The sequence below is a fragment of the Martes martes genome (genome assembly GCF_963455335.1).
Source record: "Martes martes genome assembly, chromosome: 12".
Taxonomy (NCBI): domain Eukaryota; kingdom Metazoa; phylum Chordata; class Mammalia; order Carnivora; family Mustelidae; genus Martes; species Martes martes.
The window spans coordinates 40305949-40332653 of record NC_137900.1 but is presented as its reverse complement, the minus strand read 5'-3'; positions in this window follow the sequence as shown (position 1 = coordinate 40332653).

The window sequence follows — 26705 nt, the reverse complement described above, 5'->3', positions numbered from 1 at the left end:
ATATTATATTACATTACATTATATTATATTAATTATATAATATATAATATAATATAATATAAATAATATAATATATCTAATAGGTATATTATATATATATTAGATATATATATTTTATATATTTTATATATTTTATATTATATATAATAATATATATTATATAAATATATATTATATGTGGAAATATATACATCATATATATCCATATGATATATATAATATATCTAATATTATATTATATTATATTAATTATATAATATATATACTATAATATAATATAAATAATATGATATATCTAATAGGTATATTATATATATTAGATATATATATATTTTATATATATTTATATATTTTATATTATATATAATAATATATATTATATAAATATATATTATATGTGGAAATATATACATCATATATATATCCATATGATATATGGGTATCTATGTGGTATATGATATATGGATATCTATATCTATATAGTTATAATAGATATATAGATGGTATATAGATATAATATATCTATATATTATATAATATAATATAGATATAATATTTCTCCATTCATCTATCAATGTACACTTGAGTAGGTTATATATTTCATTTCTTTAAGTGAAAATATTTACTGAACCCAGGTTTCTGCTCCTAAAAATCTCTCCTTACTTTCTGCTATAACAATCCAACCTGGTGGTCTCTCTGTCAATCAAGTAAGGCATACTCTTTTGATAGCTTCCATAACTGAATAGTCCATGGAGCATTTAACAAGAGGTTAATTTTAAGAGCTTAAATATCTTGTTCATGTAAACATTATTATTGTTTAGTAGTCTCAACCATTAGATATTGGGATAGGGATCCAATTTTATAATCACTATATTCCATAGTGGGCTCTGGGTTTATTTTTTTATCCTTGGTTGAAACTTGACACAGATAAATTAAAAGCATTATGAGTAAAGAAATGAGGATATAGGCAAGGTGTGGATTCACAAAACTGGGTGTGCTCTGATGTCTACATGAAATCAAGGAAAGCAACCACTTTTTTTTTTTTTAAGGTTTTATTTTTTTATTTGACACAGAGAGAGAGACAGTGTGGGAGGGGTAGAGGGAGAAGCAGACTCCCCGCTTAGCAGGGAGACCAATGTGGGGCTCGATTCCAGGACCCCGGGATCATGACCTGAGCTGAAGGCAGACATTTAACCAACTGAGCCTCCCAGACACCCTGGAAGCAACTACTGTTTTTTTTTTTTTTTTTTTTTTAATCAAGTTAGAGATGAGAAAATACCTTAAAGTATTACAAGATTTTGTTTTTTTTAATTAATTCTAAGGAGATAAATAAGGCACTCTTATTTTTCCAGATTCCTTCTATTTTAAAAACACAGGCTTACTTAATTCTCTGAATCTCTGTGCAAGAAAGTAGGAATGACCAGTGAAAATACAAAATAAGTAAATAACTCTCTAATGGACATAAAATGAACAAAAGATACAGTTTGTAATCACAGAGAGGTAGTTTAAGATATAACTAAAATAGTCATCCTCCTTGCAATAAAGTCTAGTAAAGTAAAAACTATTTGCTTTTCAGATTAGTGAATAGCATTTGTTGGTTCCTTGTTTGATAAATGTAGTGTTATCTAACTTACAATGTTGGAAACAAACAAACTAAAAATACTCCTGATTTTTATATTTTATGTTTATTTTTGAAAAGTTTATATATAAGGTTACATATAGCTTTATGTAATTTACATTATATATGTTTGTATGTATTATATATAGGCAATAGCTCTGTGCATATATATATATATATATATATTCATTTATCTAATTATTCTGGGTGACTCCAACTGCATATACTGGTAGCCACTTTGTTTATATAATAAATAAAAATTGTGAATTTTCTTTCCTTTTTAAGCAAAACAAAAACACTTTGTAATTTAACTCATGGCATAATTGTAATTTTTGCATCAGGAAGACTCTTTAATGTATTTTTGAAAATAGTAGAAAAAATTTTTTGTATTTTTATCCTGAAATTTCCAGACACATGTACCTTTATATTTATGTTACCTTTATTTCAAAGTGAAATATATATTAAATATTACATTATCATTATAACCAAAAGCTACATAATACTTTACTTGGAAAATATATATATATTTTTTAAAGATTTTATTTATTTATTTGACAGACAGAGATCACAGGTAGGCAGAGAGGCAGCCAGAGAGAGAGGAAGGGAAGCAGTCTCCCTGCTGAGCAGAGAGCCTGATGCGGGGCTCGATCCCAGGACTCTGGGATCATGACCTGAGAGGAAGGCAGAGGCTTTAACCCACTGAGCCACCCAGGTGCCCCAATTACTTGGAAAATATTTTTTAAATATTCAATGGATATTAACTAATTTGGCACTTATAGTCCTTCATTGCAAAAATTATTTATTTTAGCATCTTTCACATTTTAATTTTTGACAAGTTAATACAATATTTATGAGAAAAAACAAAAAAAAACACCGTCTACTTTACCACACAGTCACTGATGATTGTTTGTTACAATAGTAGAATATAGTCCATACTGACTCATTTGTATTATATAAATTTGTCATGATAAAAAATCTTTGCAAAAATTTGCAGTTAGAGTTCATTGACTTATACTGATATTTAAATTTCAAAAAGAGTAATCTGACTCTATTAACTGTTTGCTATCTTAGCTAATTTGAAAAAAAAAATCTCACTCTCAATATCTCTCAAATATATGAATACAATCTTTAAAACAGTGAACTTTTTTAAACTTGTATTTATTTATTTGACACAAAGAGAGAGATATTTACTTGACACAAAGAGAGAGATATCACAAATAGGCAGAGAGACAGGCAGAGAGAGGGGGAAGCAGGCTCTCTGCTGAGCAGAGAGCCTGGTGTTGGGCTCAATCCCAGGACCCTGAGCCAAAGGCAGCGGCTTAACCCACTGAGCCACCCAGACCCCACCCCCCACAAAATACGAGTTTTTAATGATTGTGAAAATCAGCCATATTTTTTTGACATTTTAATTTATTTTTTTCAGTGTTCCAAGATTCGTTGTTTATGCACCACACTCAGTACTCCATGCAATATATGCCCTCCTTAATACCTACCACCAGGCTCATCCAACCCCCCACCCTCCTCCCCTCCAAAACCCTCAATTTGTTTCTCAGAGTCCACAGTCTCTCATGGTTCATCTTGCCTCCTGATTTCTCCCAACTCCCTTCTCCTCTCCAACTCCCAATGTCCTTTATGTTATTCCTTATGCTCCATAAGTGAAACCATATGATAATTGACCCTCTCTGTTTGACTTATTTCACTCAGGATAATCTCCTCCAGTCCCGTCCATGTTGATACAAAAGTTGGGTAGTCCTCCTTTCTGATGGAGGCATAATATTCCATTGTATATATGGACCATATCTTCTTTATCTATTTGTCCGTTGAAGGGCATCTTAGCTCTTTCTACAGTTTGGCAACTGTGGCCATTGCTGTAATAAACATTGGGGTACAGATGGCCCTCCTTTTCACTACATCAGTATCTTTGGGGTAAATTCTCAGTAGTGCAATTGCACGGTCATAGGGTAGCTCTATTTTTACTTTCTTAAGGAATCTCCACACTGTTTTCCAAAGTGGCTGCACCAACTTGCATTCCCACCAACAGTGGGACATCCTCTCCAACACATGTTGTTTACTGTCTTGTTAATTTTGGTCATTCTAACTAGAGTAAAGTGGTATCTCAATGTGGTTTTGTTTTGAATCTCCCTGATGGCTAAAGATGATGAACATTTTTTCACGTGTCTATTAGCCATTTGTATGTCTTCTTTGGAGAAGTGTCTGTTCATGTCTTCTGCTCATAATCAGCCATAATTTTTAAATATGAAGAATTGTTAATGTAAAAATTTACATCTTACTGTACTAGAAGGAATTATAGGTATATTATAAAGTTGTCATTAAACAAAAATATAACTACTTTGCCACAAAGGAGGTAATGGAATTTCAGAGTTTTCAATGATTTAAAATTGCTTATTTACCAATTATTTTTCAGACAAAATCATCCTTACTCTAAAATGCATTCATCTCATTTGAAAGCCTTACTTAAATTTATTCAATTACCTATTTTTTAACAAAACTAGCATATCATGAATTATTATTATACTTTATTTTTTAAAAGATTTTATTTATTTATTTGAGAGAGAGAGAGAGTATGAGCAGAATGAGAAGCAGAGGGAGAAACACACTCCCCTGCTGATCAGGGACCCAGATGCAGGGCACAAACCTGGGACTCCAGGATCATGACCTGAGTTGAAGGCAGATGCTTAACCAACTGAGCTGCTGAAGTGGCTATTAAATAAATTATCACTATACTTGAGATACTCTCATACATACATACATACATACATATATACATACATACATATAAATTTCAATATAGAAATACATATTTATTTTCATATGTATAAATATGTGTATATATGTTTGTATTCATAAGTATTTATATAAAATTAAATGACTTACTTACAAGTAACATATATATATACATGATTAATCTTCTTTTGATGACCTTGACTGTGCATGGAGTATTGGTCAAGTATTTTGTTTTCTGTCCCTCAGTTGAGACTTGGCTGATATTTTCTCATGATTAGAATGGGATTATGAGATTTTTGGAGAAAGATCATCACACAATTAAGTTGCCACTTTCATCTCATAATATCAAGTGCATATACTATCAACATGATTTCACTGATGATGTTAACCTTGATTACCTGGCTGAAGAAGTATTTGTCAGGTTTTGCCAGGATAAAGTTGTGTTGGGGGTAGCCCAGACATAAGGAAGGGAAGTTATGTTCCACCACCTTGTGGACTGAGTATATATATACATAAATTATTTTGAAACCTTTTGCGTGAGACTTCTATCTTAATTTATTCTTTTACTTATATATGTATTTACTCATTTACTTTTCTATCTATATAGATATGTATATAATCCCTTCATTCTGTCAGTACTGACACAGATATTTCTAATTCTTTGGGCTATAATCCAATACTCTATGTTATTGTTTCACCCATATTGTTCCAGGCTTAACTGTTGGGAGCTTTTTCATTTGCTCCTGTGACTCTTTAGCATACCCCATCATTGTGTGTGTGTGTGTGTTGTTTGTCTTTTTGACTTTTTTTTTTTTTATAGGTTTTCCTTACATCTCTTTATAATACACTCCAAGCTTATCTTGTATATTCACTGCCCAGTCCTAAAATCAGTCCACGAACCCTAGTTCCTTTTACTGGTAAATGGTATTAGAAACTAATATCTGGCCATTAGATAAGCTCATTCTTATTGGAGTGTTTGCTTTGATACTCTCAATTGATATAACAAGGAAATGCATGTATGTATGCTAAACTCTGCATTACATGTATCTATAAATATTTAATATGTATTTAATATAAATATATAACCACATATAATCATATTAATAATGCTAAATTTTGTCATGCTGACACCTCCAGCTCAAATCCATTATCATATACGTCATTCTGGTCTCCTCCCCATGCTTACCTATAACTCCATTCCAACACTAAACTTAACCATCTATTTACTTAATTGTCAATTTCAGTATACATATAAAATAGTTTCATAATTGCTAACCTGTACACTCTTGGGAACAACTATATCAACTAGAATATTTTGCCTATGAACATTTATTTTTACATTTATTCTTACAGACTCCATTAATTTCTGAAGTTACTTAGAACCATAACTTTTCTCTTCACTGCCCTTGTTGAGGTTGTTTCATATGTTTGTAATACAGTTGAATGCTTCTGGCATATTCTGCATTCCATCCTGGGATACTTTGACCAAGTAAGTGATTTTCTTAAAAATTGGTAAATCTTAGAGTCCATTTTGTACAGTCAAATTATCTGGGTTTGTGACAAATGCATAGTGTTGCATGTACACCATTCCAGTATCACCCAGAATAGTTTCTCCACCTCTAAAATTTCCCTTCTACAATAACTTCTCTACAAACCTCGGTCAACTTCTGATCTGTTTACCATCTCTATAGTTTTGTCTTTTCCAGAGGTCATCTAAATTGAGTCACACAGTGCACAGCCTTTAACACTGGTTACTTGTACTTATCAATATGTATTTAAGACATATCTATGTCCTTGAGTGGCTTGAGAACCCATTTCACTTTATTGCAAAATAGTATTTCATTAAATGGATGCAACTCAGTTTGTTTACCCATTCACCTACCAAAGAACATCTTATTTGCTTCCAGTTATTGGTGATTAAAAAGCTACCACTATAAACGTTTTCTTGATGGTTTTTTTGAGTAACATGATTTTTCAACCTAGTTGGGTAGTTATGTAATTGTACAAGTGCTGAGTTATAGAGTAAGATTTTGATTAATTTTGTAAGATGCTGTCTTCCAGTGTCTATGAATTTGTACTTGCCCTGGCAAGTAATGAGAACTTCTGTTGTACTGTATTCTTGTCACAAAGTTGTATCATCAGGTTTTGGATTTTAACCAATTTAACAAATGTGTAAGCGTACATCATTTTAATTTGCAACTTCTAAGTGACAAATTAAAGTGAACATCTTTCACATGTTTATACATCAGATATCATTTGATTAGATGTCTGTTTAGATCTTTTGCCCATTAATTATTGTGTTGAATCTTGTAATCATTGAGTTTTATGAATCATTCTTATTAGATATGTGTTTTGCAAACAATTTTCTTCCAGTCTATGACTTGTCTTTTCATCTTCTTCATAATGACTTTTGCAGATCCCATGTTTTTAATTTTAGTACAATCCAACATATCTTTTTTTTGTTTTTCTTCCATGGGTCATGCTTTTGATGTTTTCTCTAAAATCTTGTCACCAAATCCTAGCTTTCTCTGATGTTTTCTTCTAGAAGTTTTATATTTTAGCATTTTTAAAGGAATTTATTTATTTATTATTTATTTATTTATTTGAGAGAGAGAGAGACAGCATGAGTGGGGGGAGAGGGAAAAGGGAGAGGAGCAAGCAACTCCTCACTGAGCAGGGAGCCCCATTCAGGGCTCAATCCCAGGACCCTGAGGTCATGACCTGAGCTGAAGGCAGAGGCTTAACCAACTAGCCACTGAGGAACCCCTATTTTAGCATTCTAAATTTTGATCCATGGTTCATATTGGGTTAATATTCATGAATAGTCTAATCTCTCTATCTAGGTTTTTATTTTTAACATATAGTCACACGATTTTTCTAGGATATTTGTTGAATAAATGAAATGGTATTTTTGGATAAATGTCCTCTGCATTTATAATCTCTATATCATTTCCACATCACCCACCTTTCCAGAAAACTCAAACTACCCATCTATCTACCGTATCTCAATTCATCATAATTTGGCCTCTGTTCCCTTATTCCATCAAGTCTACTCTAACTAAGTCATTGATGTTAAAGTAGCATATACTATTGGGATAGTCTATAATTTATGACTTTAGTTTAAATAGAAAGCAGTTTCTTTTTTTTTTTTTTTTTTTTAGAAAGCAGTTTCTTGAAGCAGTTAATTGATTATGGATAAGTAATATTAGCAAAAACAATGACTTTAGTTAATCACTGTTTTGAGGCTAAAAACTCCTGAAAGTGAGAGCTCACTTGATCTTAGTGTGTCCACATCTGGTTTCATAATTTTTAATCTATTTTAGTCAGACACTCTGACCACAGAGCCGAAGAAGAGGAGCCTTAAGCCATGGGCCAAGTAATTCCTTAGTTGGAACAATTTTTTTTTTTTGCCTTTTTTTTTTTAAATTTCTTTTCAGTGTAACAGTATTCATTGTTTTTGCACCACACCCAGTGCTCCATGCAATACGTGCCCTCCCCAATACCCACAACCTGGTTCCCCCAACCTCCCACCCCCCGCCACTTCAAAACCCTCAGGTTGTTTTTCAGAGTCCATAGTCTCTCGTGGTTCTCCTCCCCTTCCAATTTCCCTCAACTCCCTTCTCCTCTCCATCTTCCCAGGTCCTCCATGTTATTTGTTATGCTCCACAAATAAGTGAAACCATATGATAATTGACTCTCTCTGCTTGACTTATTTCACTCAGCATAATCTCTTCCAGTCCCAACCATGTTGCTACAAAAGTTGGGTATTCATCCTTTCTGATGGAGGCATAATTCTTCATAGTGTATATGGACCACATCTTCCTTATCCATTCATCCGTTGAAGGGCATCTTGGTTCTCTCCACAGTTTGGCGACCATTGCCATTGCTGCTATAAACACTGGGGTACAGATGGCCCTTCTTTTCTAAGATAAATTCCTTCTCACTAGTCAGTGATTTCTTTTCTTTTCTTTTCTTTTTTTTTTTTTTAAAGATTGTATTTATTTATTTGACGGAGAAAGACCACAAATAGGCAGAGAGGCAGGCAGAGAGAGAGAGAAAAGCAGGCTCCCTGCTGAGCAAGGAGTCCAATGTGGGGCTCAATCCCAGGACCCTGAGATCATGACCTGAGCCAAAGGCAGCAGCTTAACCCACTGAGCCACCCAGGCACCCCTAGTCAGTGATTTCTGATTATGATTCTAATTAGCCTATGTATTATAAGGTAAGTAATTAGATATAATTTGGGGGTAATAATTCTTTCTTACCTAGGTCTTAACAGAGAATATTTTATTAGGCTGAAGCTTGGTGAAATCTGATCGATACATCTAGTTAAACTTGGATGTTACTTACCTAGCAATCCTTGGACTAACAGCTTACTATGTGCATGGAATATTCACATTTTATTCTGTGCTAATACTGCAACATTCTTACAAATTTTCCGACATTGATTTTGTGTTATTTTATTTTTTTAAAGATTTATTTATTTATCAGAGAGAGAGAAAGAGAGAGAGAGCACAGCAAGAAGAGCAGGCAGAAGAAGAAGCAGGCTCTCTGTTGAGCAAGCAGCCCAATATGTGTCTCAATTCCAGGACCCTGGAATCATGAGTCAAAGCCAGATGCTTAACTGACTGAGCCACCCAGGTGTCCCTGATTTTGTATTTTAAAATAAACCAATCCCTCTCTCCTCTGATAATATTTAATGCTATTTAATATAAAATTTAAAACATGTAAAATATTTAAAATAAATATCTGCTTACTTAGTATTTAAAGAAACTAACATTTATTAAAATAAAGATAGTATTTAAAATAAATATATAAAATAATATTGATATTTAATGATAAATTTAAAGATTTAAAATAATATTTTATATTTCATATTTAAATAATATTTAAAGTAAATAAAATTGAGCTGATTGTCAACCATTTAAACTAAATAGAATTTTTCCACAAGATTATTTGAAATTTAGAAATTAGTAACCCATTACTTCAATTTGTACTTGTCCATTGTTAATATTTTTTTATATGTTCTTGCCTAGATAATGCATCATTTCTGAATAACTCAGTCTGGGAAATCATCAGCTCAGTTAACCATTAACCAATATCAGCCTCATACTCTTCATAGACATTCTCTCTTCAAAGTTCTGATATAATTGCTTTATGTTTATACATAAATATTATATTCCTGCTCCAAAAAATTGTCAGGTAAGATGTTTATATAATTCAAACAGAAATTAAGATTAATGCTATTATGTGATGATATTTACACTTACTATTCATATTTATATCTAACTTTATATTTTAATTTCTTGAGAATAAAAGTGATTTTAACAAAATTTAAAAATTAATAACTATACACTTGTACTCAATTTTTATATTTGTTAGATATATACTATTGAGTAGAAACTGTAATCCGTGGTATTGAAGATAATGGGTGTCCATATTTATTTGTGGGATGACCTCAAACACTGAACATAATTATATGATAGATATAGAAAAAGGAAAACAGGAAACACATGGAATTACACTATTATTAAATCTGTGTAATATCATTTAAATCATATCTAAATGGTTTCTTAGTGCTTGATACTGTCAAACTGACTTCTATGTACAAATAGAAGTTAAAATTGATTAAGTACTCTTTAATTCTGATTTTATTTGATCTGTTCCTTCTGACTTTGTGTTTAGTGACAAGAGCTGCACATATGCTAGACAATTCTGAGTGTCAAGAGAGTCAAAATTCATATCTTTTCCACTTGCTCAAATATTTCTGCAAATAAATTCACTCCATCTGTTCTTCATGCTCACAGATAAGCTACAGTTTTCATAATGGAGTTTGAAAACATATCCTAGTAATGAAAGATTGGCCTGAGCAAACTTTTAAGAGGAAATGAATATAAATTTAATGATCACTTTAGTGCTAATTACTATTGTACTACAGAACCTGAATTCATCTCAAGGGTAATGTTTTCCTCATATAAAAATATTTTATTCCTTAACTATCAACTAAATCTAAATCTTGACATACCTAATTTTTATCATGCCATCTAAAGAAGCACACCTCATGTCACTTTTCTGCCTTAAGGAGAACAGATGCTATTATTAAAATGCAACTGTTTTCACCCATTACTACTCAGTGCTTCCTCAAGGTTCACATTACCACACATTGTTGACCAGCCTCATTCTGTAATTCGAAGTGGGAGACAAACTTGGATGTAATAATAGCAAAGGGGAGAAATTCACTGTTAGCAGACACACAGAAATTTCTACCCTCAGCATTAGCTATGCAATATAGTGGCTGAGATGGCAGAAGAGACAGAAGTGAGAGCAATCAGCTGGCTTTCATTCGTGAGATGGAAGACCCTGTCAAAGACACCAACAACTAATCAGCTGCCGACACTGATTGATGCTTTTGCTTGGATTCAAATCTATCACAGTGACCAAGGAATGTCTACCGTTTACCCAGTGGATGGATAAACTAGAGCTAATATATGGCTTCTAAGCAAATAGATCATTAATTCTTCTTAATAGGTGAGAGCTAAAGCTTAAATTTTCTTCCAAACAGCAACCCTTCCCTTAATGGGGGGCAAGTTATAGTCAACTAAGCAATAATGATATTTTTACAAGTGACAAATTTGCTGTGTTAGATTTTATTTCAGCTTGCACTTTGCAATTGTCACTTGCTATGAAGTCTATCAAGAATTTATTAACATGTTAATTAAAATGGCTGAAGAAGATAAAAATTGATAGACTGATGGAGTTAGAGAACTGCTTTTTGTACATTCTCTCTTGGAGTGAAAATTATATTTCTTCATCTGACTTTATGATAATTTTTTCTTTTTCATGAGATGATTTTTTTTAAACTTGTAGTCATTGAGTTAATTGCATTTTATTATTACTTGGCTTTTAATTAATTGCAGGGTATATCATAAAATGGCTTCTTAATGGCTTATAAATTCAACATTTTTCACCAATCAGCATCAAAGAAAGATGGTTTGAAACATGAATTGTCAAGTGATAATTTAAGGCATAATTAAAAGATATACCATGGTTTCTATTAAAGTAAGTCAAATCTGACTAACTAGGACAAGTTAGAAAGAGGTATGCTTTTAAAAGTATTGTGAGATAGCTAAGAGTATTTTCTTAATGGTGAATGCTGGGAAGTGTTTAAACCTGACGATTCAGAGACGTGTACCCCTGGGGCAAATAATACATAATATACTAATAAAAAAAAAGGTAATAAAAAAGAGTATTTTATTAAGCATCAAACTTTTCAGGTATCGGGGTTAATAAAGTAATTTTCTCCAAAATACTTATTTAGGAATCTCTGCAGAAAGAATTTTTTAAGTGATAAAAGTGAAACTCAAGTGAATTTACATTATGTCAATTATAATAAATACAGCTTTTGAATTACTTTGGGTCATTCATCTGGAATATAGTAAGATATTACTTAATTTATAATATTCAAAATTCATGTGGTATATTTTTATAAATAATTCATATAAAGTAACTCTAGTATATTTTTATAGTATGCCTCATACAGATAACCTAAAGTTTGTAAAATATCTAAATTTAAAAAAATCAAGACTTCTATGAAATAGAAATAAAAATCAGTTTGTTTAGAAAATACTCTTTTTGTGCAATGAGTTAAATTTCTTCTGCTTTGCTACATCTTTACATTGTATCCAAGCTATTTAAAAAAAATGTATAAACTAAAGTTATTTGAGTTTTCATGACATTATATCATCCTGTTATCTAAATGATTATTACACAAAGTCAAAGAAATCATTAATTTGGTGTTAAGACTAGGATATGAAATATCTAATCTTAAGAAAAACACTATCCAATGGCAAATACTTGAGCTTTATTAGAAGCCAACAACAAAGAGAGTTCTGCTTACTAATGCTATCTTTATATTTTAATGTACCATACCAAACAACTTTGGAATTATTGATTTCCATAATAATGAATATGGAAAACCAGATATTAATAAGCATCAGACTTTTCACTTAAAAAGATAAAGGAGGGAAACAAATGTTTATAAACTATATGTGGGAATGGATGGAAACCTATATGACCAGTAATCGAAATAAATGAACTCAAACTCAACCTTATGGTAGCATGTATGCCTTATAAAGTACAGTGTGAAATATAACAGAGACCTGGTATATAAACTTGGCCATCTAAATTAACATTACTTGGGCCCAAGAAATAAGAGATATTAATAGTAAGTCATTCTTATAAAATTAAATATTAAGAATTATCTTTGGATGGTGGGGGTATGGGGTGTTTTTTTCTTCCTTCTTTCAATATTCTCTATTAATCAAAATTTATAATGAATATTTACCTTTTACATTGATGGGGAAAATATATTTGAGAGAAAGAGAATTTCATTATAGACTAGATCTGTTGGCAACATAATTCAATAAGCTTTCAGTTTTTTTGTGCCTTCTAACATCTCTTTTCTCATCTCTGGATTATATCCAAGTCTGTTATGTTTATAATTTACCTATGTCTACATCAAGCTTATACTCTCCATATGTCTCCAACTGCAGCATAAACTGGGCTATAAGCTGTAGTTGGGCTATACAAAAGAATTTAGAGACCACTATACTGAAAGGCAAAAAATCTGATAGAAGTTCTGAAAATCTTTATGAATTATGCCAGGACTTGATAAGCCCTTTCATCTGAAGAAGCAGAGGAAAGTCCTGACAGTCTCCAGGAAACTTATTCGGGCAAGGAGCTAAATGATGTAAGGCTGATCCTCCATTTAGAAAATATGCAACTGAAAAATGCTTCTGTTAATAAGAATGAATGTCAATTAGATACATTTTCTCATTTGTCCCTTATGAGAACTAGTAGTCAAAAGCAAAACAAAACAAACATTATTTCAAAAAAGAAACATTTCCACTTAATATTGGCAGGCCAGAATTAGAGGAAGAATTGATAAATAATATCTATTTAATTATGAGCTACTTGATCTTAGGCATATAGAGAAAAATCAATCCTATAATTCAACAATGAAAAACATCCATGATGATAAATCAGGTACTTAATTTGGTAAGTACATAAATTAATAAATACATATGGGCTAAGAACAAATAGAATATAATTTTAATTTAAAAACAAAGGTAAAATTACTATTTAAGAAAGTTTTACATAAAATTAGGTACAATTTCTAAAGGAAGGCAGCAGCAACATTTGCTCTGAGCTTGCCTGTAGTCAAAACAAGGAAGAAAACAAAAGATCCATCATATCCCTGAGAAAATAAACCAAGAACTCAGAAGAAGCACACCTTTTCAGGCACCAGTCTACTTGGGAGTTACCCCTGCATTGAATCACCAATGGTAGGTGCAGTGCGAATCTATGCCTCTGAGAGCATGAAGATGGTCATAGCATCAGGAGCTGTGAACATATTAACCAGTATGTAGAATAAATTCGTACCCTTGACTTTTAACATCTGAACATTTTACCATATAAAGGAGATATGGAGATATTTTACCATATAAGGAGATAAGGAGATATTTTACCATATAAAGGAGATAAAAATCCTATGAAAACTTCTATACTGCTCTTCATGTTAAATGAAATGATACTACATTTTACTTGGTTTTGTTTAGCATATGTCAAAATATTTATATTCAGCATTATATTCATTACTTTATATTCATCAGCACAATTAAGAACATGGAATTTAGAGTTATAGCACCTGGCTTTGAATTATATCTTTGACAGTAATACCTTCATAACACCAGAAAAGCAACATTATTTTTATATTATTATGTTTTTTCATTGATGGACATATTCATAACTCTACCTCATAGGTTTTTTTATGACAAATTAAGATGATACCAATAAAATGGTTGAAATATCAGAAATTTTTATTTTTTTTAATTTATTTATTTGTTAGAGAGAGAGCGAGGGAGCACAGGCAGACAGAGTGGTAAGCAGAGGCAGAGGGAGAAGCAGGCTCCCCGCCGAGCAAGGAGCCCAATGTGGGACTCGATCCCAGGACGCTGGGATCACGACCTGAGCCGAAGGCAGCCGCTTAACCAACTGAGCCACCCAGGCATCCCAGAAATTTTTAATTTTTAAAAAATTTCTTCAGTATTTTTTTTAAAAGTAGGATTCTCATCCAATGCGAGACTTAAACTCACAACCCTAAGATCAAGAGTCACATGCTCTACCAACTAAGCCAGTCGGGTGCCTCATATTTGAAATATTTTAAGAGTTCAATAAGTAATAGGTTAACATAATAATAATGATGAATTTTTTAATTGCTATAAAGTCAGTGGTTAGTTCTCCAATATCTCTGTACAGGAATGTGGATAGGAGAATCATTCTTTTTGGGCTACCAAATAAAGAAACAAAGGCTTATATAACTATGTGTTGCTCAAAGTGGCACTTGAATTAATATCAGGAATAACAAGAGTCAATGGCAATTCATGGTAGATTTGCTCCTACCTTTCTGCAGGTCTTGCATTGCCAAATCACATGTTTTCTTTCTTATACAATGTAGTGCTGGTTACAAGAACCCAACAAGACCTCTTGAGAGTGGATTAACCCCTATTCCCAGGAGGCAGTGGTGTAAGCAATCAGTGGTGTTATGGCTGCAATGGATTGGTATGTGTAACTCACTGCTCATGTTGGCTGTCTTCTCCTGCTACTCCCATTCTCTAATCTTTACTCTAGTAGTCCTTTTCCAGTCCATTTTTTCATCCCTTCGCACAGGCTTGAGAACCTGTAACTAAATGCCTTCCTGATGAAAAACTGCAACCCAGGCAAGGGGCTAGTCCACAGCAGTGGCTGGGACAGAGTTGTTCTGTCAAAGTTATATCTCCAGATTCTAATCCAGTGAGATTATCTAACTGCTCACTATTCCCACTTAACCCAGGGAAAGAGTAAGATCTGTAAATGGGAACTTCTCCACTCAGTCTGGCCACTCAGTCCAGGTTCAGCTTCTCCCCCTTCCCCACTGCCTTGGTTAAATAACCACTAGTATAAGCTCTCCTGCTTTTCTCAAATTCACTTTCCATTTTCTAGCATGGAGCTCAAAGTATGCTTTATATTTAATATATTCTTCATGAATACATGCATATTTGAATCAGCATGATGAACTGTGTAACTAAAACCTGCTGGTCTCAATTTCTGCTTAGCACAGAATGGAACAAGTCTGAAAGAGGGAGGGATGGGGAGATGAATGTGGCACTTGAACCATTCTGGCTCTAAAGAGCCTTAACAAAGGTTGTTAACCTTTATTCCTGCCTATTAAAATTATCCTTGCCAAATGATTATTTTAGAAGCCTAGTGGCAGGTGCATTGCTTCTAGCTCACTGATCCTGCAGGGAAACCCACCATCCCACAGCTGGCTTTGCGACTTGTACCATAGATTAAATTGCTTGGTTAGAGGGGAAATCAATTGCTATTTTTACAAAAACTTCACAAAATGCTTGCAATCTACAATCTAATCAAAATCTAAAAGCTCCTTGTAGATTAGTTTTATTGGCTCGCTTTATACTGCAGAACTGATGACATTTCTCACAAAACCCTGTACTGCCTCATTTCTTTCAACTACAGGGCTGATTTTCCTGATACTTACCAGGAGGAAATGAATCCTTGAGTAGTTGATCATCTTCAGGGTAATTTTTTTTTATCTTTTTTTTTTTTTTAACGCAGCCAAATTATTGTTTCCTCTATGCAACATTCTATTTCTATATCCATTTACTCAAATTTATTCATGTCAGTGGAAAGAAACAGCAAGTCACCTATCAGCAAAAATAATTTCCTACCACTCTGGAATCACTTTTAAAAGGGCACCAAACATTCATTCAATAAATATTTTTTGAATACCTACCTTGTGTTAGAAAAATGCATAATGGATTATGGGAGCTGAAGAAAATGGATAAGAACTAACTTCTAGACTGCCAAAAAGAGATTCAATCCATGTGCTGTATTCCTCCAAAATATGCATGACATATATATATACATATATGTCATATATATAAAAATATATATATAGAGAGAGAAAGAGATCTTTATATATGCATGCACATAACATATATATTACATAATATCATATATCTACTATATATTATAATATTATATATTCAAATTACATATAATGCATTGACTTGTTAATGAATTATTTAAAATTAATTACAACTCACAAAATAGGGACTACCTCTTCATCCTCCCACTCACTCACGTGAATGTGCACACTGTGGTAGTCAAAGCACTTACACCCCCTTACTCCATATCCCTCAATGACTTTTTAAATAACAAATGGGTTCTATTCATACTACATGAAATTTTAGAAGCAAGATTGTTTTATTTTGTGTTAGTATAAACATGTTTTGTCCTAAGCTTCAGGCCATTTTAAAACAACTTCCTTTTAAGTCCAGGCAACATTCAGAGTGTTGGCATATCCATTACTGACCAGGGCCAGATTTAATTTAGATACTTTTAAAGTTGAGTTAATAGGAACTTCCTGCTTCTGTATTTCAATGTCAGCACTTCATACCCAACTGATTGAATTATAAACGACTGAAGAAAGTACAAGCATTGCAAACATCTATTTGAAATGTAAATGTCTTTCTTTGAAATGTCTTCTTTCCGTGACAGAAATAAACGTCAAACAAAGCTTTATGCATGTACTGCTATGGAAGGATATTTTAAATACTGAGTCTTGATGTGATTAATTTAGTGATTATTTCCAAATCACAAAATTATAATGATGACAAAGAAAAAAAACAATGAATGACTGACATGCGTGACAGGAAGACTAAAGAGACAGATGGTTCCCATACAATGACCAAAAAATTTAGAGTCCTTGTTCTAGTCTGAGAGTTTTCTGCTGAGTTAAAGCATTGTGAGATTCTAGGTTCTATTTAGAACCTAAGTCTCCTCTGTTGTTACTTATTTAATACTTAACTTCCTTTAGCAGAAAACTTTGCCTGTTTTTCTTGAAATAACACTTTTAGTTTTTGTGTTATATGGACAAAAGCTGCATTAAAATGTTGAGTTTGAGAACAGTTCTAAACATTTCCTCAGCTTTTCACTAATTTAGGAGTCCATGGAAACAGGCAAATTTTGTTTCGGTATTACTACCTCATTCATGTCCTCTCTGTTACTTCCAGTCACCCAGCATGATGATAATGATATTCCTGTTGGTGTACAAAATCATCATTAATTGATAGCCCACCACACCACACCACTTTCCCCTCTATCTTTGGAACAACCTTAGAATCTCTATATCATCATGTCCATTTTTACAGCTTGACTTTTAATGTTCAGGGAAATTAAACAATGTTCTGATAGTAAATAAGACTAAGTAAAGAAACTATTAATTAACTCTAAATCTTTTTGCTTCTGAAATCTGGTTCTTTACCAAAAGATATTTATGTATGCTTTTATTGAATAATTAATACCTGGCTCGGCCTTTGGTTTGCTTTAGCGATATAATGGTGAGCAAAATACACCCTAAGCAGCCATAAAGTTAGAGTAAATTTATTATTCTTCCAATTGGCATTTTTTTTCATATGATTTCTTAAAGTAGTATTCTATCTGAATATATTGCATCTGGAAAAGCACAATTTTAACCTCTATGGAACATTAAAAAAAAAAATTGGGAATTTTTTGGTTGCTATTTATTTGTTAGATCTAAATCCAAATCACAAATTATTGTTTATTCTGCCTTTTGTTCAAGAGTATTCTTGCTGGATTTGTTCAACAATGTGGAAAAAGTAGTTCAACCTCTTGTAATGTAAGAGGCATAGTTTTCCTATTATCATACCAGAGGCTCTCCAACTGGAAGATTGATCAGGTTCTTATAATCTTTTGAAGGGCCATTTATTATAGTTATGTTTCTTTTCTTTTAACCAATTAATATATTTATACTACATAAACCTTTAGTAAAGCATAGAAAAACCTGAAAGTCAATCCTGAACCCTATAATTCTCTTATAAATAAAAACTCATTCATATTTTGCTTGATGTGGCATTATGTTCTATATGGTGTCTAATGACATAAATGTATCTATTTAGCATAAGCCTAATTATCATGAATGATTCACCTAATTATTCTCATACTAAAACAGTATAAAGAACAGTGGCTGCCATATTTTTTTTTCAAATTTGGATGCATAAATGAAAATCTTACCAAAAAATATTGTTGGGATTCAAAGTCATTTTAATCTCTTAAGAGCAGTAGAATAGTTGCTGAAACAGAACGACATCTTCTTGTTTGCACATTCTAAATTTTCAGATACAGAAAATATTAAGGGGACAGCCTCATTATGGATCTGTGTGTGTGAGTGTGTGTTTCTGGTGGTGGGGACTACCTAGAGTACAGGTACTTCAGATATTACCATGTGGATACACACAGCATATATTTCTGTTTGTGAAGTGTGGGGTGATTCATAATATTGTGTTATCTGTAATTCAAAAAATTATATTTTTCCAGGACCAAAAAAAAATTAGAGATGAATAAGTAAGTAAATGAATATCTTCACAACACATACAAATAATCACACTTTAAGTCCAAACACCTGTACAGATCTATCATTTAATAAGTTATTGTCTGTTAAAAAAAATCAATGTTTACATGAATCTAGTATAAAGTTTAATCAAGCATTTTGCTAGTTTATCATAACCGGATTTTAGTAAAAAACTAATGAAATTCAGTATACAGTTGACATACACATTGCGTATTATATATAAATAGGCTTATTTAGAACAATACACATTTAGAATAATCACAGATAAAGAAAAGTGCATCATTCTAAATTTTAAGTAAAGTTATCTGTCTTGTTATTACAATAACCTTTTAAGCAATTCCCAATATGTAGACAGCCACCTGATACATGACCTAAGGAGATGACAGGATATCAAGCCTAATACTCATTTGAGAAAAAGGATCTCATTCTAGGCAGCAAGAGATTTCTGTGTGTAGAAACAAAATGTCCTCTTAACAGTTATCAGTGTGATTCTCTGTTCCACAACTACACTTAACCCCATCAAGAAAGCCCTCACAAATTTGTGGGCAAATATGGAAGGGAGACTGTGCTCACAGTGTCTTCACACACCAAATTATATTCCAGTTTATGTGAACTGGCCAAAGATTCTAACTGTCATTTATAAAATCACTTCTCCATTAAAAGAATTGGGGGGGAAGATAAAGAAATTCTGAATTCTATAAATACACCTCATATCTGAAAAACAATACTGAATACTTAAAAATAATATAAATAAACAGGGACTAATGACATGGAAGTCTTTAGAAGAGGACAAATAAAAGCATTTTTCAGGTTTTCCAATAATAATCTGTTTATATTCCAAAAGCAGAAAACCCATTGTAATTATATACTTCTTTTCTACTCATTTTAATGACTATCTTCCTTTATTTAAAAATATAAGATATAGGTAGCTGTTCATGAATATATTAGAGTCATTTCTCGCAGAGAAACTTCAAGACTTTTAGTTTGCTCTTTTAATTATAGAAATTAACAAAGAGAACTGTTTGAATAATAGATGTTTAATATCTATCAGCTAAGGACTTAAAACATAGAATATAGAATTTCACCTATTTTCTTCTGATTTTTATCAGTTTTACTAATGAAATCTATCTTTTGCCCAGCTGAATTCTTTAATAGAACACAACTCAAAGCCTACTTTAATCTTTCCTTCCTTCCTTTTTCCCTCCCTCCCTTCCTTCCTTTCTTCTTTTTTCAAGATTTTAATTCTATGGCTCCGTAATGGGAGAAATGAATGTTACAGTCCATGAACATGGTTGTTCATGCATGTATTTAATTTTTTAAAAATTGACCTTAATAATGCTTTAGATTTGTCTGTGGATTTATTTATAAGTATTTTATTGTTTCTTATCCTATTATATAAAGTATATGTTTACTATTTACCTAACTGTATTTTTGATAATGTAAGTAAATACAAGTAATTTTTGTATCAAATCTGGTGATACCTCTGTATCCAGTTCAGTTTGCTTAATTAACTTACTTATTAGGCATAATCATTTATTTTTAGGTTTATTTGGATTGCTGCTTGATTATGAATATACTTTCTTTAATAGGTACAGGACAATTAATTTTATTTATTCTTTATTGTCTAATTTTTCAAGGTTTAGTTTTCAAGAAATTTATTAGTTTTAGCTGTAATTTATTAAAAATTAGCTGTAAATTTATTAGTTTTAGTGTAAAAGTCATCATAAATTTATCTTCCTATATCTTTAAATTCTATTGAATCACTAGTGATATTTTATTTCATATCAAATACAGATTACATGTTTTTTCTCTTTTATTTTCTTAGTCTTCTCAGAATTTATAAAATACACATGACACAATTTACCATCTTAATCATTTTTAAGTGTTTGGTTCAGTGGTATTAATATCATTCATAATGATGTGAAACTATCAACATCATTTTCATAATTCTTTTCATTTTGTAAAACTTAAACTCCATACCCATTATTCATAGTTCCCTATTTTCTCCCCTCTCCCACACTAGCCCCAGCAATCACCATTCCACATTCTGTCTCTATGATTTTGACTACATTAAATACCTCACATGAGTGAAATCATACAATATTTGTCTTTTTGTGACTGGCTTATTTCACTTAACATATTGTCTGCAAGGTTCATCCATGTTGTATCATATGTCAGAATTTATTTTCTTTAAAAATGCTGAATAATTTTTCATTGTATGTATATACTACATTTTGCTCATCTTTCCCATGGACACTTGGATGCTTGGATTGTATTTATATTTTAGCTATTATGAATAATGCTGCCATGAATGTGGGTGTACAAATACCTCTTTGAGATTCTGCTTTCAATTCTTTTGGCTACACATTCAGAAATGGAATTGACAGATTGTTTGGTAATTCTATTTTTAATTTTTTGAGGCACCATCATATTTTCTGCCACTCTTTTGGCTCTACAATTTTACATATCTACCTCATATTACCTTGTGAGAGTTCTAATTTCTCCAAAACCTCACCAGCATTTGCTTTTTTTCATCTTTTGTTAATTAAAAAAAAAAAAAAAAAAAAAAAAACAGCACCTTTTTTTTTTTTTTTGGTAGTGGTAGTTGTAGCCATCTTAATGGGTGTGAGTGGTATCTCATTATTGTTTTCATTTGCATTTTCTGAATAACTAGTAATGATGAGCATTTTTCAGTGATTATAGGCCATGTGTGTATCTTCTTTAGAGAGATGTCCATTCAAGTTTTTTGCTCACTTCTGAACTGGGTTTTTTGTTGTTGAATTTTAGGAGTTTGCTATCTATTTGCATATTAATCTTTTAATAATCTATGATTTGCAAATATTTTCTCTCATTCTGTGGGCTGACTTCTTACTCTGATAGTGCCTTTTGGTGACAATTTCAATATTTTCATGAAGTCTAGTTTGTCTATTTTTTTTTTCCTTTGTTGCCTGTGACTTTGCTATTATATGTAAGAAATTATTGCCAGGTCTAATATCATGAAGCTTTTATAGTAATGATTCCTTCTAAGAATTTTATGGTTTAAGTTGTAATTTAAGTGTTAGGTGATTTTGAGTTAAGTTGTGTATACAGTATTTGATAAGGGTGCAAATTATTTTTTTCAGGACGATATCCAGTTTTCCCAGCACCACTATTGGAAAGATGGTGCTTTCCTCATTGAATATTCTTGGATCTTTTGTCAAAAATTATTTGAACATAGATATGAGGGTTTATTCCTGTGCTATCTATTCCATTTCATTGGTCCATATATCTACTTTTATGCTGGAACCACACTGTTTTGATACTCCAGCTTTGCAATAAGTTTTGAAATCAGGAAGTATAAATCATTTAACTTTGTTTACATTTTTGTTTTTGTTCTTTTTTTTTTTTTCAAATTGTTTTAGGTATTTGGAGTCTCTTGAGGTTATATGTGAATTTTAGAATGAGTTTTCTATTTCTGCAAAAAATGTCATGGGATTTTGAGAGGGATTGCATCACATCTATAGATCACAATACTATTTTCTAATTGATGAACATAAGATATGTTGCCATTTAACACATATTTTTATGACTTTCAGCAATATTTTGTAGTATTCACTGTTCAAGTTTTGACAACCTTTGTTAAATTAATTCACAATTTTATACTTTTTTATACTATTATAAATAGAATTGTTTACATAATTTCCTTTCCAGATTGTTCAATATTAGTGTATAGAAATTCAATTGATTTCTGTGTGTTGACTTTGTATCCTGATACTTTGCTGAGTAAATTTATTAGTTTTAACAGTTTTTTTATTTTTTTTTAATCTTAGGGGTTTTCTACATATAAGATCATATTGTCTGCAAATGGTGATAATTTTACTTTTTCCTTTCCAATTTAGATACATTTCTTCCTTCTTTCCTTCCTTCCTTTTTTTTTCATTCCTTCTTTCTTTCCTTTTTTTTTTCTTTTTTGTCTAAATTCCCGGTTAGAACTTCCAATACTATGTTGAATAGAAGTAGTAGAAGCAGACCAGATTTTAGAAGAAAATCTTAAATTGAGTATGATATTTGCTGTGTTTTTTTTTCCATATATAGCCTTTACTCTGTTAAGTTAATTTCCTTTTATTTCTAGGTGACTTTAGTCTTTTGATCATGAAAGTTTTGAATGAATTTGTGTTGAAATTCTCCATGATTTCATCTATTTTGTTGATACATTTCTTTACTTTATATAACATAAATGATTGTTTTAAAACCTTGTGTGATAAAAGAGATCAAATATTTTTTTTTATATTTTCCTCCCTTTCATATGTTTAGTAATGGTTAATATTTAACTGGATGTTTTTCTTTTATAAAATAGCTGCAAACATTCTGGATGACATCTTCAGACAGAGAAGATTCTCATTTGTGTCTGTCAGAAATGGTGAAGAACTGATTCCTTCAAGATATGAGTTGAGCTGGGCTTCATTGAAATTTTAATCTCTTCATCACTTTTTATTAATATTTATTTATTTTTATTATCTTAATGTATATTTCTAGTCTCTTAATTAAGACTTGGTGGATCTTTTTATCTTAAACTTGAAAGACTGTGGAATATTCACCTCTGTCTGGTGAAAAATTTAACCTTAACTCATTAAATTCCTGCCTTTAATTGTGTGTTTGAATTGAAGAATGCTTCTCCTTCCAACAACATATTACCATCTAAGCAGTGCAGACTAGTTTCAGTTTGACTTTAGAAAGCCTTAGCCTATAGGGCACCTAGGTGATTTAGTTGGTTAAACATCTGCCATCCAGGGGACCTGGGTGGCTCAGTGGGTTAAAGCCTCTGCCTTCAGCTCAGGTCATGATCTCAGGGTCCTGGGATCGAGACTTGCATCAGGCTTTCTGCCAGGTGGGGAGCCTGCATCCCCTCCTCTCTCTGCCTGCCTCTCTGCCTACTTGTGATCTCTCTGTCAAATAAATAAATAAAATCTTAAAAAAAAAAAAAAAAAAAGCATCTGCCTTCCACTCAGGTCATGATCTCAGGGTCCTGGAATTCAGCCCCCAAACAAATCAGACTCCCTGTTCAGTGGGAAGTCTGTTTCTCCCACCCCCTCTCCCCACTCATCCAACTTTTCCTCTCATTCTATCTATTGATTGATAGATTGATCTAATCCATCATCCATATATCTATCTAATTATCATCGTTATCTATCTATCCATCTCAAATAAATAAACACAATTAAATTAAAAAAAAAAAAAAAAAAAAGCCTTGGCCGGGGCACCTGGGTGGCTCAGTCAGTTAAGCCTCTGCCTTCGGCTCAGGTCATGATCTCAGGGTCCTGAGATCGAGCCCCACGTCAGGATCCTTATTCAGTAAGGAATCTTCTTCCTCTCCCTCTGCCTGCTGCTCTTCCTGCTTGTACTCTCTCTCTCTTTGTGTCAAATAAATAAATAAAAACTTTAAAAAAAAAAAAAAAAGAAAGCATTGGTCTAGTCCTCTACATATTCTGATATATAGCCCCAAACTCAGCATATATTTCATGAGGTGATAAAAATGTTTCTGTAACACCCCCCACCAAGTTTCCAGATCAGGCAAACCCCATACAACTACTAAAGTTATTCCTGCTTGTTTTCCCACTGAGAACTCCTCTGAGTGAGAAAACCAAATCTTTGGCCTGCACCCAGAATCAACACATTGTTCCAGTCAGAAAATTGACAGTGATTATTTGCACATCTCAGAATAATTTTTCTGATTCTGGAATTCCAATTATCTTGTCCTCATTGCTTCCATAAATCTCTAGTGACTTTAAAGTAAGATTTTGTAATTTATCTTTACTTCTCAGTATGACAGCATAGAGTTGGCATATCTTCCCACATTCTACCTAGAACCCAAAATCCATAAACTTGTTCATTTTAAAATATGTTATATATGAGATTTTTTGTTTATTCTGAATTTTCTTTGCATTATTTATCTCTTCCTCTAACTCTAACAAATTAATATTTCCAAAGTTCTGTGTTTGTAAATCTTTTTAAAAGTATATTTTGTATCAGGGAAATAAAAATTAAAATTATAATGCATATCACCTCATACCTGTCAGAATAGCTAAAATTAACAACACAGGAAACAACAGGTGCTGGGAAAGATACAAAGGAGAGCCCTCTTATAGTTTTGTTGGGATTGTGAACTCATTGTAGCCACTTTCAATAACAGTATGGGGTTCCCCAAAAACTTAAAAATAGAACTACCCTCTCATCTAGCAATTGCACTACAATGTATTTACTCAAATGATACAAAACTAATACTTTGAAGGGACACATGCACCCTGATGTTTGTAGGAGCATTATCTACAATGACCAAATTATGGAAAGAGCCCAAATGTCCATTGACTAATGAATTAATAAAGAAGAATTATTTATATTTCTTCAATAGAATATTACTCTACCATAAAAAAAGAATGAAATCTTGCCATTTGCAATGACATGGATGGAGGGAGCTAGAGAGTATTATGCTAAGTCAAATAAGTCAGTCAGAGAAATACAAATATCATATGATTTCACTCATATGTGGAATTTAAGAAACAAAATAAATGAACATGAGGGGAAAAAAAGAAGGGCAAACCATAAAACAGAGTTTTAACTCTAGACAGCAAACTGATGGTTACTGGAGGGGAGGTGGTTGGGGGAGATGGGTTAAGGGGTGATAGTTATTAAGGAGGGTACTTGTGGTGAGCACCAGGTGTTGTGTGTAAGTCATAAGTCACTAAAATCTAGACCTTAAACTAATATTGTACTGCATGTTTAACAAGCTGGACTTGAAATAAAAACTTGGGAAAAATAAAAGTATATTTTGATATTATACATTTTCTTTTTGTATTTCATTCTAATTTAAATAGATATCTGCAATTTTTCTGCTACATACTTTGTATTATTTTTAGCTTGCACTTTTTGTTGTTTTTCCATGTTTTGAGTTTAGTCTATTTACTTTTCACTATTTTTCATTCCTTGTAAATGTATTTAAATCAGTATATAAAGGTTCTAGAATGTACCAGATACATAACAGAAGCTCAAAAAAATATCTATTCAATCTCATCTCAAATAAAGATACAAATATAATTAAAGAAAGGTATTACTTCAACCATGCTACCTTCCACAATCTCATGTCCGCTTTTGACCCTTCATATACCCACCATGCAACTATTAAAAATGAAGATCTTTAAATTAGACCTTCATTTAATAAATGACTAAGGCCTTCCACAGTAAAATTCCCTATATTAATGACATAGTTAATTAATATGCATTCATACATATTTTATATATGTATTCCATGTATGTTATATATAAATATATGTAGTTCTAAACACACATGCGTATATATATTAATTACACATAATTTACATATATATTTACATATATTATATAAATATATTATAACATATGTATAATATATAATATAATATATAAATAAATACAATATAATACATATATATGTATAAAATTTTTGAAATTCAAAAATTTTGGAAATAGGTTTTCATGAGGGCATGAAAAGAAATATATTTATTTGTAATTCATTTAACAGTTTAATTCCATACTACTTAATGTTTTTTATATTAATTAATTTCATTATTTGTGGGAATGCAGATATTAATTAATTATTTAATGCTATAATTTGATACATTTTTATTGACTTTTGTTTGGCATTGTATTAATAAATAACCTCCTCAAAATCAAAACTTGCATGATTTCGGTAGAGGTTTTCATCATAGAAAAGAAACTGAGATCCTAGAATAGCTATAGGAATTGTTTGAAATGATATTTATTTCTTCAGGTTAAATTACATTTTTTGCCATTTATTTAAACTGGAAACTAAATACACTAATTGAGTGTTTAAGTATAAGG